Here is a 13,768-nt window from a genome sequence, read left to right as displayed (position 1 = left end):
TTCTGCTGATGTCGCACTTCACCCGACGTCATAGCTGCTGTCAATTGGGTATAAAGGCATCCGCCGACGCCATTTTCCTCAGTCTTTCTTGCCGCGCGGTGCCCGAAGCAGAAGCTGTTTTTAAGTGCCGGTCGGTCAGATCCAGAGATTTCTACTACCGAAGACTTCTAAAAAGCTAAGTACCCCGTTGGGGACTCTCTCTTGCCTCAGCCGATGTCAGAAAAAGTAAATAATTGTTTAACTTGTGGGAAACAAATACCTCATAAGGATTTCCGCTCTTACTGCCTTCCTTGCTTAGGCCCAGACCACGACGTAGCAGCTTGTCTAGCCTGTGCTTCCTTCAACCGACGGACACTTAGACGTCGGTCGGAGTTTGCGGAGGAGTTTTTGGTCCCTTTGCTTACAAAATGCCGTGGAGACTCCGACCAATTAGCTAAAAGCGTGGAAAAGGACTGACACTTTCGCGGTCCGCGGTTTCGGCGAAACCACGGTTAAGCCAACAGCGGTGTCTCGGTTTCGGCTGAAACAGAGTCCTCGGTTCTTCCTTCGGCCGAAAGCATACCTCCTACAGCCGAGGCCTCACTCAGCATGGCTAAATCTGCTACTGAAATTTCTCCTGCTGTAGCAGGCACCCAGGATTTATCAGATACTATTCCTTTGGACATATCAACTCCTGCACGTGGAGCTGCTAGGCCCCCTGCATCCATGTCTATCAAGGCTTTCTCTAGGGCTAAAGCAGCTAAATCTTCTAAGGCCTTGCCTGCTAAAACCCCCTCACACAGGCCTAGCTCTAGTTCCCAAATGCTCAGCCTGGCAGAGGATGTCATTTCTTTGATCAGGGGATCCCAACCTCACCCTGACAGGGCCTCTCATCCCCCTCCAGAGAAGAGGCCTAGAGCAGAGCCCCCTGAACCAGTTTCTACGGATTATTCCTCTGATGATTCAGAAAACTCAAATCCTCCAGAAGGCCCTTACTCTCCATATGAGGATTCTGACGCAGAAGACTCCATCCCTTCTGCCTCTCCTCCTGAAGAATTTTCTTTTGGGGAAACCTTGCATGCTATGAAGGAGCATTTTCAATGGCAGGGCCAGGATTTTTCAGATTCTAGGAAACGGCTAAGGACCTTTTTACATTTGCCACAGCATAGGCCTTTAGCCATTCCTCCAGTACTAACAGTTGTGGATGATGCATTCAATGATGCTTGTACTGCCCCTGACTCTCTTCCGCCCTGCTAAGCCCGACAGATACTACAGGGTCCCGGACACACATTATCACTTGTATAAGGCTCCTATTGCAGATCCTGAAACTATTTCTCAGGGCCCCAAAGCTGTAGCAACTGGGGACGTCAGTGGCAGCCTAGCAACCAGAGAAGTACTGCCACAGATCCAGCTACTACCACTTCCACAGGACAATCACAGTGACTTGGCTCTGATACCGCCTACCAGGGAACAACTGGAAGCACCCTTAGGCGGAAAGCTAGCCTTATTTTCAGTAAACTGGCATTACAATAGACAAAGGTTACAGGTTTCACTTCCATACTCTACCAAGGAAGAGAGGAATGCCAAACCTACCACCAAACCAAAAAGCAAACGCTCTAGGACAAATCAACCACTTACTAAGGATGAGAGCTATAGAAAAGGTACCGGCTATGGAACAAGGACAAGGATTTTATTCCAGACTTTTCCTGGTGCCAAGAAAAGAAAACCAATGGAGACCTATTCTCGACCTGTCCGCTCTGAACACATATCTCATTGTTCCAAAATTCAAAATGCTGACCCTACAGCAACTTCTTCCCATGCTGGGCAAGGAGTCTTGGCTGGTGACTCTAGATCTCAAGGAGGCATACCTGCACGTCCCTATTCGACCAGATTGCAGAAGATACCTCAGATTTCTTGCAGGATCAGAGCATTATCAATTCATAGCATTGCCCTTTGGCTTATCTACTGCGCCCAGAGTATTCACGAAATGCCTGGCATCAGTAATTGCTCATTGCAGGCTTAAGGGAATTCAAATTTATCCATACCTGGACGACTGCCTGATACAAGCGGACAACAAGAGCAAATTAACAAAAGATTTGGAAAAAGTTATTCAACTATTACAGGCCTTGGGATACACAGTCAACATAAAAAAGTCAAGGCTGGTACCATCCCAAAGGATTACATTCTTGGGTGCAGAACTGGACACATCAAATCAAATGGCATTTCTCACAGCAGAAAAGCAAAAACAACTACCACTCTATTTCATGGCATTAACAACGCAGACCCAGCTTACAGCAAGGAAAGTCCTGCAAGCCCTGGGTTACATGTCATCCTGCATAATATTGATCCCACATGCCAGACTACATATGAGGAAGTTGCAATGGTACCTAAGGAATTTATAGTCTCAGCACAAGCACAGCCTAGAAACCCAAATTCCAATAATTCCATGCCTGAAGCAAGAATTCCTGTGGTGGGCTCAGGCCTGTCAGTTGAACAAAGGACTGCCTTTCCACAGCCCTCACCCAAGCCAGACTATCACCACGGACGCCTCAGACCTCGGTTGGGGGGCACACATGGCAGACAAGTGTATACAGGGCCTATGGACACAGGACCAGCTGAACCTACACATAAATCTAAAAGAGATGCTGGCAGTGAAACAGGCAATTCAGACATTCAGACCGTTTCTTCAGCAAGGTCATTTGCTGATAAGGACGGACAACACCACAGTTATGTGGTATATCAACAAGCAGGGAGGCACACATTCATATCCTCTATGCCGGATGGCAATGGACCTGTGGAATGTGGCCCTGAACCTCAGAGGAAAAGAAAATATACTAGCAGACGCCTTAAGCAGAACTACCACGGATGCCCACGAATGGATGCTGCATCCGGACATCTTCAAATCCATTACAAAGAAATGGGGGCTACCAGAAATAGACCTGTTCGCATCCCCACACAACCACCAATTGAGAAAATTCTGCACAAGGACATACCACCCACTTGCTTGGAAGGTGGACTCCCTATCCTTCAGTTGGGAAAACCTAACAGCATATGCATTCCCACCTCTTCCTTTGATGCACAAAGTGCTACTGAAGATCAAAGATGATCACCCAAGGATCATACTGATAGCTCCAGACTGGCCGAGGCAGCATTGGTACCCGCTTCTGAGGAGTATGTCTCGAGCACACGCATGGCCTCTACCTCCTTTGCTGCTAACACAGAACAACTTCAAGATCCTGCATCCAAACTTGAAAACACTGCAGCTAGCTGCTTGGAGTCTTACATAAGACAAAATAACCCTGATTTATCTCAGAGGGTTAAAGACATTATCCTGGAGGCTCGCAGACCCTCCACAAGGAAGACCTATTCAGCAAAATGGAAAAGATACCTCATTTGGAGTGCAGCAAAAGGAGAAAATGTATCCTTGGCAAACATAGCTAACATCCTGGAATATTTAGCAGAGCTTTTCCACAATGGCCTGTCTTACTCCTCCATCAAGATTCATGCATCAGCAATTTCAGCAGAATATAACATGGGCCCTCCAGTCTTCTCTCATCCTCTACTCAGGCAGTTTCTGAGAGGAATTAAAAATGTAAAGCTTCCAAGGAAGCCACCTTTGCCTACATGGGACCTAAACTTTGTGCTAGAAAAGTTAACACTTCCCCCTTTTGAGCCAGCAGCAACAGCAGAATTACAGTTCTTATCTTGGAAAACTGCTTTCCTGCTTGCAATCACTTCAGCAAGAAGGGTTTCTGAATTACAGGCATTAATGGCAGTACAGCCCTTCCTTATCTTCCATCAGGATAGAGTGTCCTTGAGAACTAACCCTACTTTTATGCCAAAGGTGGTCTCCAGGGTATCATTGAACCAAGCAATCCACCTACCAACATTCTTCCCCAATCCACAGAACAGGGGGGAAAGGCTACTGCATACCTTGGATGTACACAGGCAATTGCGCTACTACCTGGACAGAACCAAGACCAATAGAAAAACTGACCAGCTTCTGGTAGCATATGCAGCAGGAATGGAAGGAAAAGCAATGTCAAAGCAGACAATCTCAAAATGGATAGGAAATTGCATTAGATTTTGTTACTCCTTTCATGGAAAGACAACTCCAGAAAACATCAGACCTCACTCCACAAGGGCTACAGCCACTACTACAGCTTGCTTACGAGGAGTGGCTACCAAAGACATTTTAGAGGCTGCTACTTGGAGCTCCGTGCATACATTTGCCAAGCATTATAATCTGCCTTTATACTCCAGATCCCGAGCAGGTTTTGCCACTGCTGTTTTGCAAGGGATCTTAACTACACCATAATCTTCTTAGTGCCTCCTCCCCCAGTTTGGCTATGGTATTCTACCCATTTGTTAGGACTGCAGATGCATCCTTGAAGGACATAGTACAGTTTTGTACCTACCATAAACGTAGATGTCCGAGAGGTATGCATCTGTAGTCAGGATTACCCACCCTCCTTCCCCTCTGTGGTACTCCTAGGGTATTTGCCCATCTTGTAGCTAGCTGGGGGAATCTATTATGGTGTATTTGTTTGTATATATGTACATATATGTTTATTTTTGTTTGCTCGCTACTGTTTGGAATCATTGGCATTTATCCAAATTTAGCCTTCCTCGAGGGCACCTGGCATCTGGGGCAAGAAGCACTGAGTAAAATGGTGTCGGCTGATGCTTTTATACCCAATTGACAGCAGCTATGACGTCGGGTGAAGTGCGACATCAGCCGAGGCCAGACCCAGACTTTGGAATCCGGCCGACCGAAGGGCTGCCTGAGGCAGGACAACCCATTTGTTAGGACTGCAGATGCATACCTCTCGGACATCTACATTTATGGTAGGTACAAAACTGTACTTTTTTATTTAGAGCCTCCGAGTATAATTTTGTGTATTTATGTGTATTTTTTGCTAGTGCTGGTTTAGTAGGTCTGTGTGAGGCTGGAGGTTTGGTGCAAGTGTTAACCTCCTCATGACTGTCTGTTCCAGTCTTGGGTGGAGAGACCTTAGCCACCAGTTTGGCTGTATAATTGCATCTCTTGCATATGTTAATGTTTTGTGGTAGGAGGAGAGGGCTGTCTGTGTACATGAGGCAGGTGTAAAATTGCCTCAGGATACCCAGATTCACCAGCTGGACTGGAGAGTACACCTGAAGTTGCCCTTTGGTCATGCCTGAATAGTAGGGGTGAGCTGCTGTCACGGGGTCTGTTATACGTAGACATGCTTGGCTCAAAGAGCAAACCTTACCAGATCATGTCAAAGCAAAGTTATTAGATGCACCACTTCAAAAAGATGTATTGTTTGGTGTTAAAGCTGAGGAGGTACTAAAGAAAATGGAGGAAAAAGCGAAATCTATGCAAACAGTGAAAGATTTCTTGCAGGTACAACCTCCACGCTTCAGCAGAAACTGGCCTTCAAAAAATTGGTCCTTTCCAGCCACAGACAGACCTCAAAGGGGCAGATACAGACGCCCAAGGGGTAGAGGACAAACCTCAAGGATCTTACAGAGCTAGACAGTGGCAAGCACCAACCCCAAGAGGTGGAGAAGATAGATCACAGTCATTTAGAAAACCGACACAATTACTTCCCCCTATGCCTGCCAGACAAAGCTTTAATGCCAGCACCTTTGGGTGGAAAACTGGCATTATTTTCAAAAAATTGGCACATTGTTACAAAAGACAAATGGATTCTGGACATTATAGACAGAGGCTACAGGTTCCACATTCACACCCTTCCAAAAATGAGAGGCTTGCCAAACCTGCCACAAAATCAAAGGGCAGAGGCACAAAGACAAATTTCCGCTCTGGATATGAAAGTGATTCAAGAGGTACCTGCAAAAGAACAAGGTCAAGGTTTTTATTCCAGACTATTCCTGGTACCAAGGAAAGACAAAGTTTGGAGACCCATCTTAGACCTATCCATCCTAAACACATATCTACAGGTGCCAACATTCAAGATGCTCACATTACAGCAGCTTCTTCCCATGCTGGGCAAGGAGTCTTGGCTGGTAACATTGGACCTGAAGGAGGCATACCTGCATGTCCCTATCAGACAAGATTGCAGAAGATACCTCAGATTTCTTGCAGGTTCAACCCATTACCAATTCTCTGCATTGCCCTTTGGCTTATCTACTGCGCCCAGAGTGTTTACGAAATGCCTGGCATCAGTAATTGCCTTCTGCAGATAACAAGGAGTACAAATCTACCCATATCTGGACGACTGCGTGATCCAAGCGGACAGCAAGGACATTCTATTGCAGCATCTGGCGTTTGTAATAAAACTGTTAAACTACCTGGGATACACAGTGAACAAAAAGAAATCAAAACTAATACCTTTTCAACAGATAATTTTCGTGGGTGCCAGCTTAAATACAACCACCCAGATGGCCTACCTCACGCCAGACAAACAAGGGCAACTGTCTCAATACTTCAACAAAATGGCAGCTTTCACCAGACTAACTGCAAGGAAAGTCCTGCAGGCTCTGGGATTCATGGCATCTTGCATCCTACTAATACCATGTGCAAAGCTGCATATGAGGAAACTACAGTGGTACCTAAAAACTTATGGTCTCAACACAGCCACAGCTTGGAAACAATTATACCACTCATTCCATGCCTTCAAAAATAATTTTTGTGGTGGGCTCAAGCATGCCAAAGAAACACAGGTCTCCCTTTCTGTGTACCTCAAGCAACTCAAATCATCACAACGGATGCCTCAGACTACACCTGGGGAGCACACATGGCAGATCAGTGCATTCAGGAAAAATGGTCCCACAAAGAGAAACACCTACACATCAACCAAAAGGATATGTTAGCCATGCAAAATGCTCTTATGACCTTCAAAGACCTACTGCATCCAGGCCAACTATTGATAAGGACAGACAACACCACAGTCATGTGGTTCATAAACAAACAGGGGGGAACTCATTCATACCCCCTGTGCAGGCAAGCCATGACCCTATGGAACACAGCACTGGAATTGCAAATTCAACTACAGGCACAATTCCTGCCAGGGAAGGAAACCACACTGGCGGACAACTTAAGCAGAAATATGACAGACTCACACGAATGGAAGTTGCATCCTCAAGTTTTCTCAAAGATAACTCAGGCATGGGGACAGCCAGACATAGATCTATTTGCTACCCACAGAAATTACCAGTTGGAAAAATTTTGTTCAAGGACCTATCATCCACAGGCCTGGAAAGTGGACTCTTTCAATTGGACAACATTGACAGTCTATGCCTTCCAGCCTCTTCCTCTACTGACCAAAGTTCTATTAAAAGCCAGAGCAGAGAGGCCACAAATGATTCTCATTGCTCCAGACTGGCCACGACAACACTGGTATCCTCTCCTGAAGAGCCTGACACACTCCCCACCATGGATCCTACCTCTAGTTCATCTTCTGTTGTCCCAGCACAACTACAAAACCCTTCACAGCAAGCTCAAAACCCTAAATCTAGCTGCATGGAGAATACCTTAATTTCCCAACAGACTCTCCTCTCCAAGGAGGAGCAGGATGTCATCTTGGAGGCCAGAAGACCCTCTACTAGAAAAGCCTACTCCACCAAATGGAAACGATTTTGTTCCTGGAATGAAGAAAAGGGCCAGAATCCTTGGGTAATAAATATACCTCAAATTTTGCAGTACCTAACTGAGATGTTAAACAGTGGCCTTTCCTTCTCCTCCATCAAGATCCACGCTTCAGCCATTTCTGCACAATACAATACAGATCCTCCTTTATTCTCTTATCGTCTATTAAGGCAGTTCCTCAGAGGGGCAAAAAATATAAAACCCCACGGAAACCACCAGTCCCAGCTTGGGACCTCAACTTCGTATTGGAAAAGCTGACCCTGCCTCCCTTTGAGCCGGCTTCTTCAACAGAGCTACAATACTTGTCATGGAAAACCGCCTTCCTTCTGGCTATTACCTCAGCACGCAGGGTTTCGGAGCTACAGGCCCTCATGGCTGTGCAACCATTCATCATTTTCCATCAGGACAGAGTTTCCTTACGAACCAACCCTACCTTCATGCCAAAGGTAGTATCCAGTGTAGCTTTGAATCAGACTATCCATTTACCTACCTTTTATCCAAATCCACAGAACAAAGGGGGAAGACTACTACATTCCTTGGACATTCACAGACAACTTTGTTATTACTTGGACAGAACAAAGCCATTCAGGAAATCTGAGCAGCTCTTTGTGTCCTATGCTACAGGTGCTCAAGGAAAGGCTATTTCCGAACAGACAATTTCAAAATGGATAGCCCACTGCATACGCTTTTGTTATTCATTTCATGGAAAATCTGTGCCTGTGTACATCAGATCCCACTCCACCAGGGCTGCAGCTACCTCTGCAGCTTTCCTCAGGGGGGTCCCTACCAAGGACATTTTGGAAGCTGCTACTTGGAGTTCAGTGCACACTTTCTCCAAGCACTACCACCTTCCACTATACTCAAACTCTAGAGTGGGCTTTGCCACAGCAGTCCTGCAGGGCATCCTCGCCCCTCCTAGTTCCACTTAGTGCCTACCACCCTTACTTAGCTTTGGGATTCTACCCATCTGTAATGACTGCAGCTGTATGCACGATGAACATAGTACAGTTTTGTACCTACCATAAATGTAGATGTTAGAGTGCTCATACAGCTGCAGTCCAGGTTACCCTCCCTCCATCCCCTCTTAGGACAGGCCTTATGACAAACACCTTTATCATACAACCTATTTGGGGTATTCTTTTATGGTGTATTTGCTTGCAACTACTGTTTTTGATTTATCTACATTGCATGTTTGCATAATATTATGTTTTGCCTTCCTTCTGGGGGCACCTGACATCTGGGGCAAGAAAAACTGAAGAAAATGGCGTTGGCTGCCTCTTTTATACCCCTGCCGCACTGACGTCAGGTAAGAAGCGAAGACAACCGACACCGGACCTAGACTTTGGAATTCGGCCGACCGAGGACCCGCCTGACGGCAGGATAACCCATCTGTAATGACACCAGCTGTATGAGCACTCGAACATCTACATTTATGGTAGGTACAAAACTGTACTTTCTTTTACATTGTTGGTAGTATAAGTAAGGCTAGATTTGTGAGGTATGCATTCATCTGATGAAGTCTTTATTCTGACGAAAATGCATTTTAACCTGTTGGGCGTTTGTCTGTACTGCTGCTGTGGATTGTTTTATTTGGAGTGATTATTAAACAGATTCTCTTCTGCCTACTGGGTGTTGCTTCCTGAGTGCTCCTTTTCTTATCTTAATCTTCAGACAGGCCTTGACTTAAGAACCTGTCCGAGTGTTCCACATCACCTTTCCTAAGTTTGTAATGCTTTTAAATTCCATATTTGGTCTGTATAATTAGAATAGTCAGCAAACTGCATCTGAGGTAAATCAGATAGAAGAAGAGAATTGTGGGTAGGGGCCGCATCAGTCTTGAATACAAAGCTCTGGTAGAAAGTGCCTAGGTCAGATCCGATTGGATCAGACAACCCAAATGTTGAATTGGATGAAAGTGATATCGCACGGATCTAAAATTATAGTAAGTACATAAGAGTGAGATTCAGAGATCCAAACTCGCCTCTGTCATAAAAGTTTCAGATGGTCACTGAAGAAGGCATGATAACAGCAGATTTTGGGAAACCTTCCATCTCATCAAGGTCAGTACCCTCTGCTAATGACTCCTAAAGGGTGTCTGTGTCTCTTTTTATACAGGTGTTTTCCAAAGAGTTTTCAAGATAGAAACTTTAGACACACATGGTCAAGTAAAGACAAGCACATACGACAATTTGTATGGAGGACAGACGGAGGGGAGGTTGAGACAGATGACATTAACTTTTGCATCCAGTGTTCTCTTCCATCTGCCTCAGCCTGTGGGACAGAATCCCTTGCCAGGCTGATTCAGGTGGTACTAAGAGAGAACATTCTGAAGAATGGTGGAACCAAACACAGTCCTTGACAAAGACTGAATGCCAAGATTATAGTGACTTACTAAAGTAGGATTAATCGACTAAGTAACTGCTGAATGAATTTTGCCCAAGTATGTGCCCAAAGAAGGCTGTGAAGGTAGCAGTTGCCCTAGTTGAATGAGCATTTGGTTTGGGTGGTAAGAACAATCCTTTGTAGATAAGAGATTGTCGGTAAATCATGTGACCTTAGGTACTGCCTTTCCTGGTGTAACTTTGGAAAAGGGCATAAAAAGCTGTTCAGATTTCCTGATGTCCTTCCTCCTGTGTAAGTAAAATTTTTATTTTCAGTGCAAATACAAATGCCTTTATTACTGAACTTTGGGGAAAAACACTGGCAAATAAATAGACTGATTTAAGTTCAACTCAGAAGGAAAAAGGCTGTATTAGTTTATCGTGATACCTTATCCTTGTGAAAAATTAGATAAGAAGGCGTGCATAGCAAAATCTGAAGTTCTGACACTCATTTAGCAGAAGTCACTGCAACCAGTATAAAAACTTTAGATCCACAGTAGCAGCAGGCTCAATGGGAACCCGGGTTAAAGCTTGTAACACAAACCCGGGTTAAAGCCTGTAACACACAGGACTGATGCGGAAGAGGACCTGGATTTCTTGGGGGGCCCTGAGAAGAAAAGTCCCTTTCAAAAAGGCTTTAGAAAGTCTCAGGAAATCTGTGGTGGAATGATCCAGACAAACACGAAAATTGGAAATGGCAGCCAATTAAATCATGATTGTAGACTAGCTCACCAAAAATTGAAAAAGAGCAGCTAAGAAATCCAAGGTTGCATCTAGGGGTGTCAAAAAAGGGTCTACGCCTTTATAGACCAAATATTAAATCTCTTCCCTTTGCTGCCATACATTTTCCTAGTGGAAGACCTCTCAGATGAGGAAAGAATATTAAACCATTCTGGCAGACAGTTTGGGATCTCTGGCCATGATTGGAAGTGGAGGAACCAAGCAGTCAGGTTTGAGGGATTTGAGATCTAGGTGAGGCTGACCTGACTGGTGTGAGATTAGATCCAGGACTGGATCAAGAACCCAAGAAGGGTGAACTAGGTGAGGTCTGAGTAAGGGGAACCAAACTTTTTGGAGCCAGAAGGGAGTTATGAGGACCACATCTGTCTTGCACTATGCTGCTGTCTGTAAAACGTTTACTATCAAGGGAGTCTGGGGAATATTTGTAAAAGGAGACCTGGTAGCTTAACATGGACTAGAGTGTACATCTTGGGACTGTCCCTTCTGAGGCTCATAGTAAAGAACTTGCTGCACCTTGTGTTGTAAAGTATTGCAAACGGGTCTCAACAAGGTTGGCCCCAGTAGGTAAAAATTTGCATTGCAAATATGAATGTGAGGGACCACTCTTGAGACATTAGAATACTCTTTCTGAAATTGCCTAGTAGGATGTTGGCTTTCCTCAAGATGTGCTCTGTAGCCAGAAAGCATTGAGAAGATGTCACCCATTGCAAACCCTCATACTCTCTCTCTATACAGGGACTAAGCTCATGTTGTACCTTGTTTGTTGATATACCAGACTACAAATGTATTGTCAGTCTGGATCAGTGTCACACCTTTGGGGAAGCAGTCTTTTAAAATCTGCAGTGCAGGTAAGACTGCTCTTATCACCAAAACTGTTGTGCAGACTGGCCTTCAGCTGGGACCAGGTACCTTGGATCATCCTTCCCCTGAAGTGCCCCACACTACCCCAGGAGAGAAGAGTCTGTGGTAACTATGGCCCAGGGAGGGAGAAGGAAAATGGGGTGACCTAACTACACACTGTCAGAAGTCATCTACCAAGGGATGCGGCAGCAACAAACCTTTGCCATTCTGATGAGAAACTGTATAGGATGAGTTGTCAGAGACCAAGGATTAACAAGATGGCAGCCAGCATCATCTCAAGGCAGGTGGCCTTTGAGAAAATAGAATTTGACAGGCCTGAAGATATGGGGGGAAAGCAGCCTTAATAGAAGCTTGACAGTCTGGTCATGTCCAGATGGCAAGCTGTGATCTCAAAGTCTAGACTGTCTCTAGCTTTGATTTCTCAAAGTTCTTCATAATCCCTAGGGTTAGGCACAGATGGAGGATGGAGTCTCTTGCACAAAATAGTGATGCATTGAAGTCACCATAAGAGCCAATCGTCCAGGTAAGGGAAGACCCAGAACCCTTGCAGCCTCAGCCAGACTGCTACCACTGCCATGAATTTTGTGAACACCTGGGGGCTGAGATAAGACCGAAGGGCAGTGCTCAGAATTGATAGTGATTGCTCCCAGCTGAAAGTGTAGAAACCTCCTGCACTGTCTGACTCTCTTTATGTGATAGTAAGCATCCTTGAAGTCCACTGATCGGATCCAGTTTCTTTCCTCAACAGAGGTAGAATGGACTACCCTCAACTGGAATTTTGCCTGTTTGACAAACAAATCTAAGTCTGCTTAGTTCCAAAATGGGCCTAAGGTCCTTGTTTGTTTTGGTCACCCACAACATTCTTAAATAGTCCCTGGATCCTCTCTGGTCTGGTGGGACCCTCCTGGATGACTTGTTTTACCAGCAGTTTTTGTATTTCTACTGCTGCTTACTTTCACTGCTGGGGTGGAATGTCCAGAAGAATTGTTTTTTTCTGAACATGTGAGTAAAATAGAAATGGGTTCTTTTAGCCTCAGGTAATGTCTTTCAACACCCAGGAATCCATGGTGATGGTCTCCCAAGCTTGAATAAGGACTGCCAATTTCCCCCTGGCTCCATCATGAGTGCAGAAGCTGAGCAAACTTTCAGGGACACTGAAAGGGTTTATTAGGGAGTAGTCGCCTAAAACCCTGATTTTGCTGATGGCTCTTTCGTCTATGGTGGTGTCTGTGGAAGTACCCCCCTTCCCCAGGAGGCAGTGTCACCAGGAGCATTCTGGGTAAAATGTTCAGACTTCTAGAAAAAGTGCCACTTCCCCTCTGATTGGGGGAAAATTTCTGTCTGGGTGGAAAAATGACCCCCCCCCCCCCCCACAATCACTGCAGATGGCTTACCCTGCTGCTCTGTCTTGGTCAATTTATCTGTAAGTCTTAACAGGATGGAACCACCGAATGGCATTCACAAAGGATGCCTTAAACCTCTCAAAGTTAGAGGCACATCTAAGCATGGTGGTGAACTGTGATGCCAGTGCCTGCTACCCTGGCCATATCTTCAGCTGCATTGGATAGCAGGCACGTGGATGCATTTGAAATTGACAGCGTGGTAGCCAACTGAGCCTCCATGGACTTGCAAGTCTTGGCTCTTGTTTGAGTTGCTACAGACTCTGTATCCTCGGATAGTCAAGTCTCTCTCTCTAGTCTAGTCAGATGTGCCAAATATTTCAGTGCTGAAGCATAAGTGTACTTCCCAATCTGCTCAACACTGTAGATTGTCTGTTTGGAGGATGGACAGATGAATTCTCCTCAGAGTTCCTTCTTGGTGGTTGTGCCTTCTAGAGTAGCAGCGACCGCAGGCTCCTTGCTCCAATGTGCCCTACATTTGGGTAGAACTAAGACATTGTTGGGCTTTTTGAGAATGAGCTGCACCATGTCCAACTCTTCATTCCCTCGTAGACACCAAATCAATAAGCACGTCCATAGGGGGTATCACCCAAGCTGTGGGTGGGTCTGCATTGAAGGTCTCAAGAAAAACTGAGCCCTTAGGGTAAGGGGTTTTGGAGATCCAAAGTAGGTCATGCAAAATAAATATATGAAGCATGATATAAAATCATATAGGATTTCTATTTACCCATTTTCCAAACATTACATCCTTAATGTTTACTTTAGAGCTAAAACAGAGTTTACTGTAGCCGTTCTCTGGGATATGGTGC

At 45.2% G+C, this 13,768-nt stretch overlaps 1 protein-coding gene across 1 annotated transcript in view; it reads left to right on the top strand.

Moving 5' to 3' along the window:
- The window catches only part of LOC122795946 (survival of motor neuron protein-like), a 737,856-nt gene that overhangs the window by 723,069 nt on the left and 1,019 nt on the right, over nucleotides 1-13,768 (top strand). The gene's annotated exons all lie outside the window — the stretch shown is intronic.

The sequence above is a fragment of the Protopterus annectens genome, chromosome 2.part2 (assembly GCF_019279795.1).
Source record: "Protopterus annectens isolate FY-2018-M chromosome 2.part2, PAN1.0, whole genome shotgun sequence".
Taxonomy (NCBI): Eukaryota; Metazoa; Chordata; order Ceratodontiformes; family Protopteridae; genus Protopterus; species Protopterus annectens.
The sequence above is the reverse complement of the archived record's forward strand: the minus strand, read 5'-3'. Positions and strand labels throughout refer to the sequence as shown.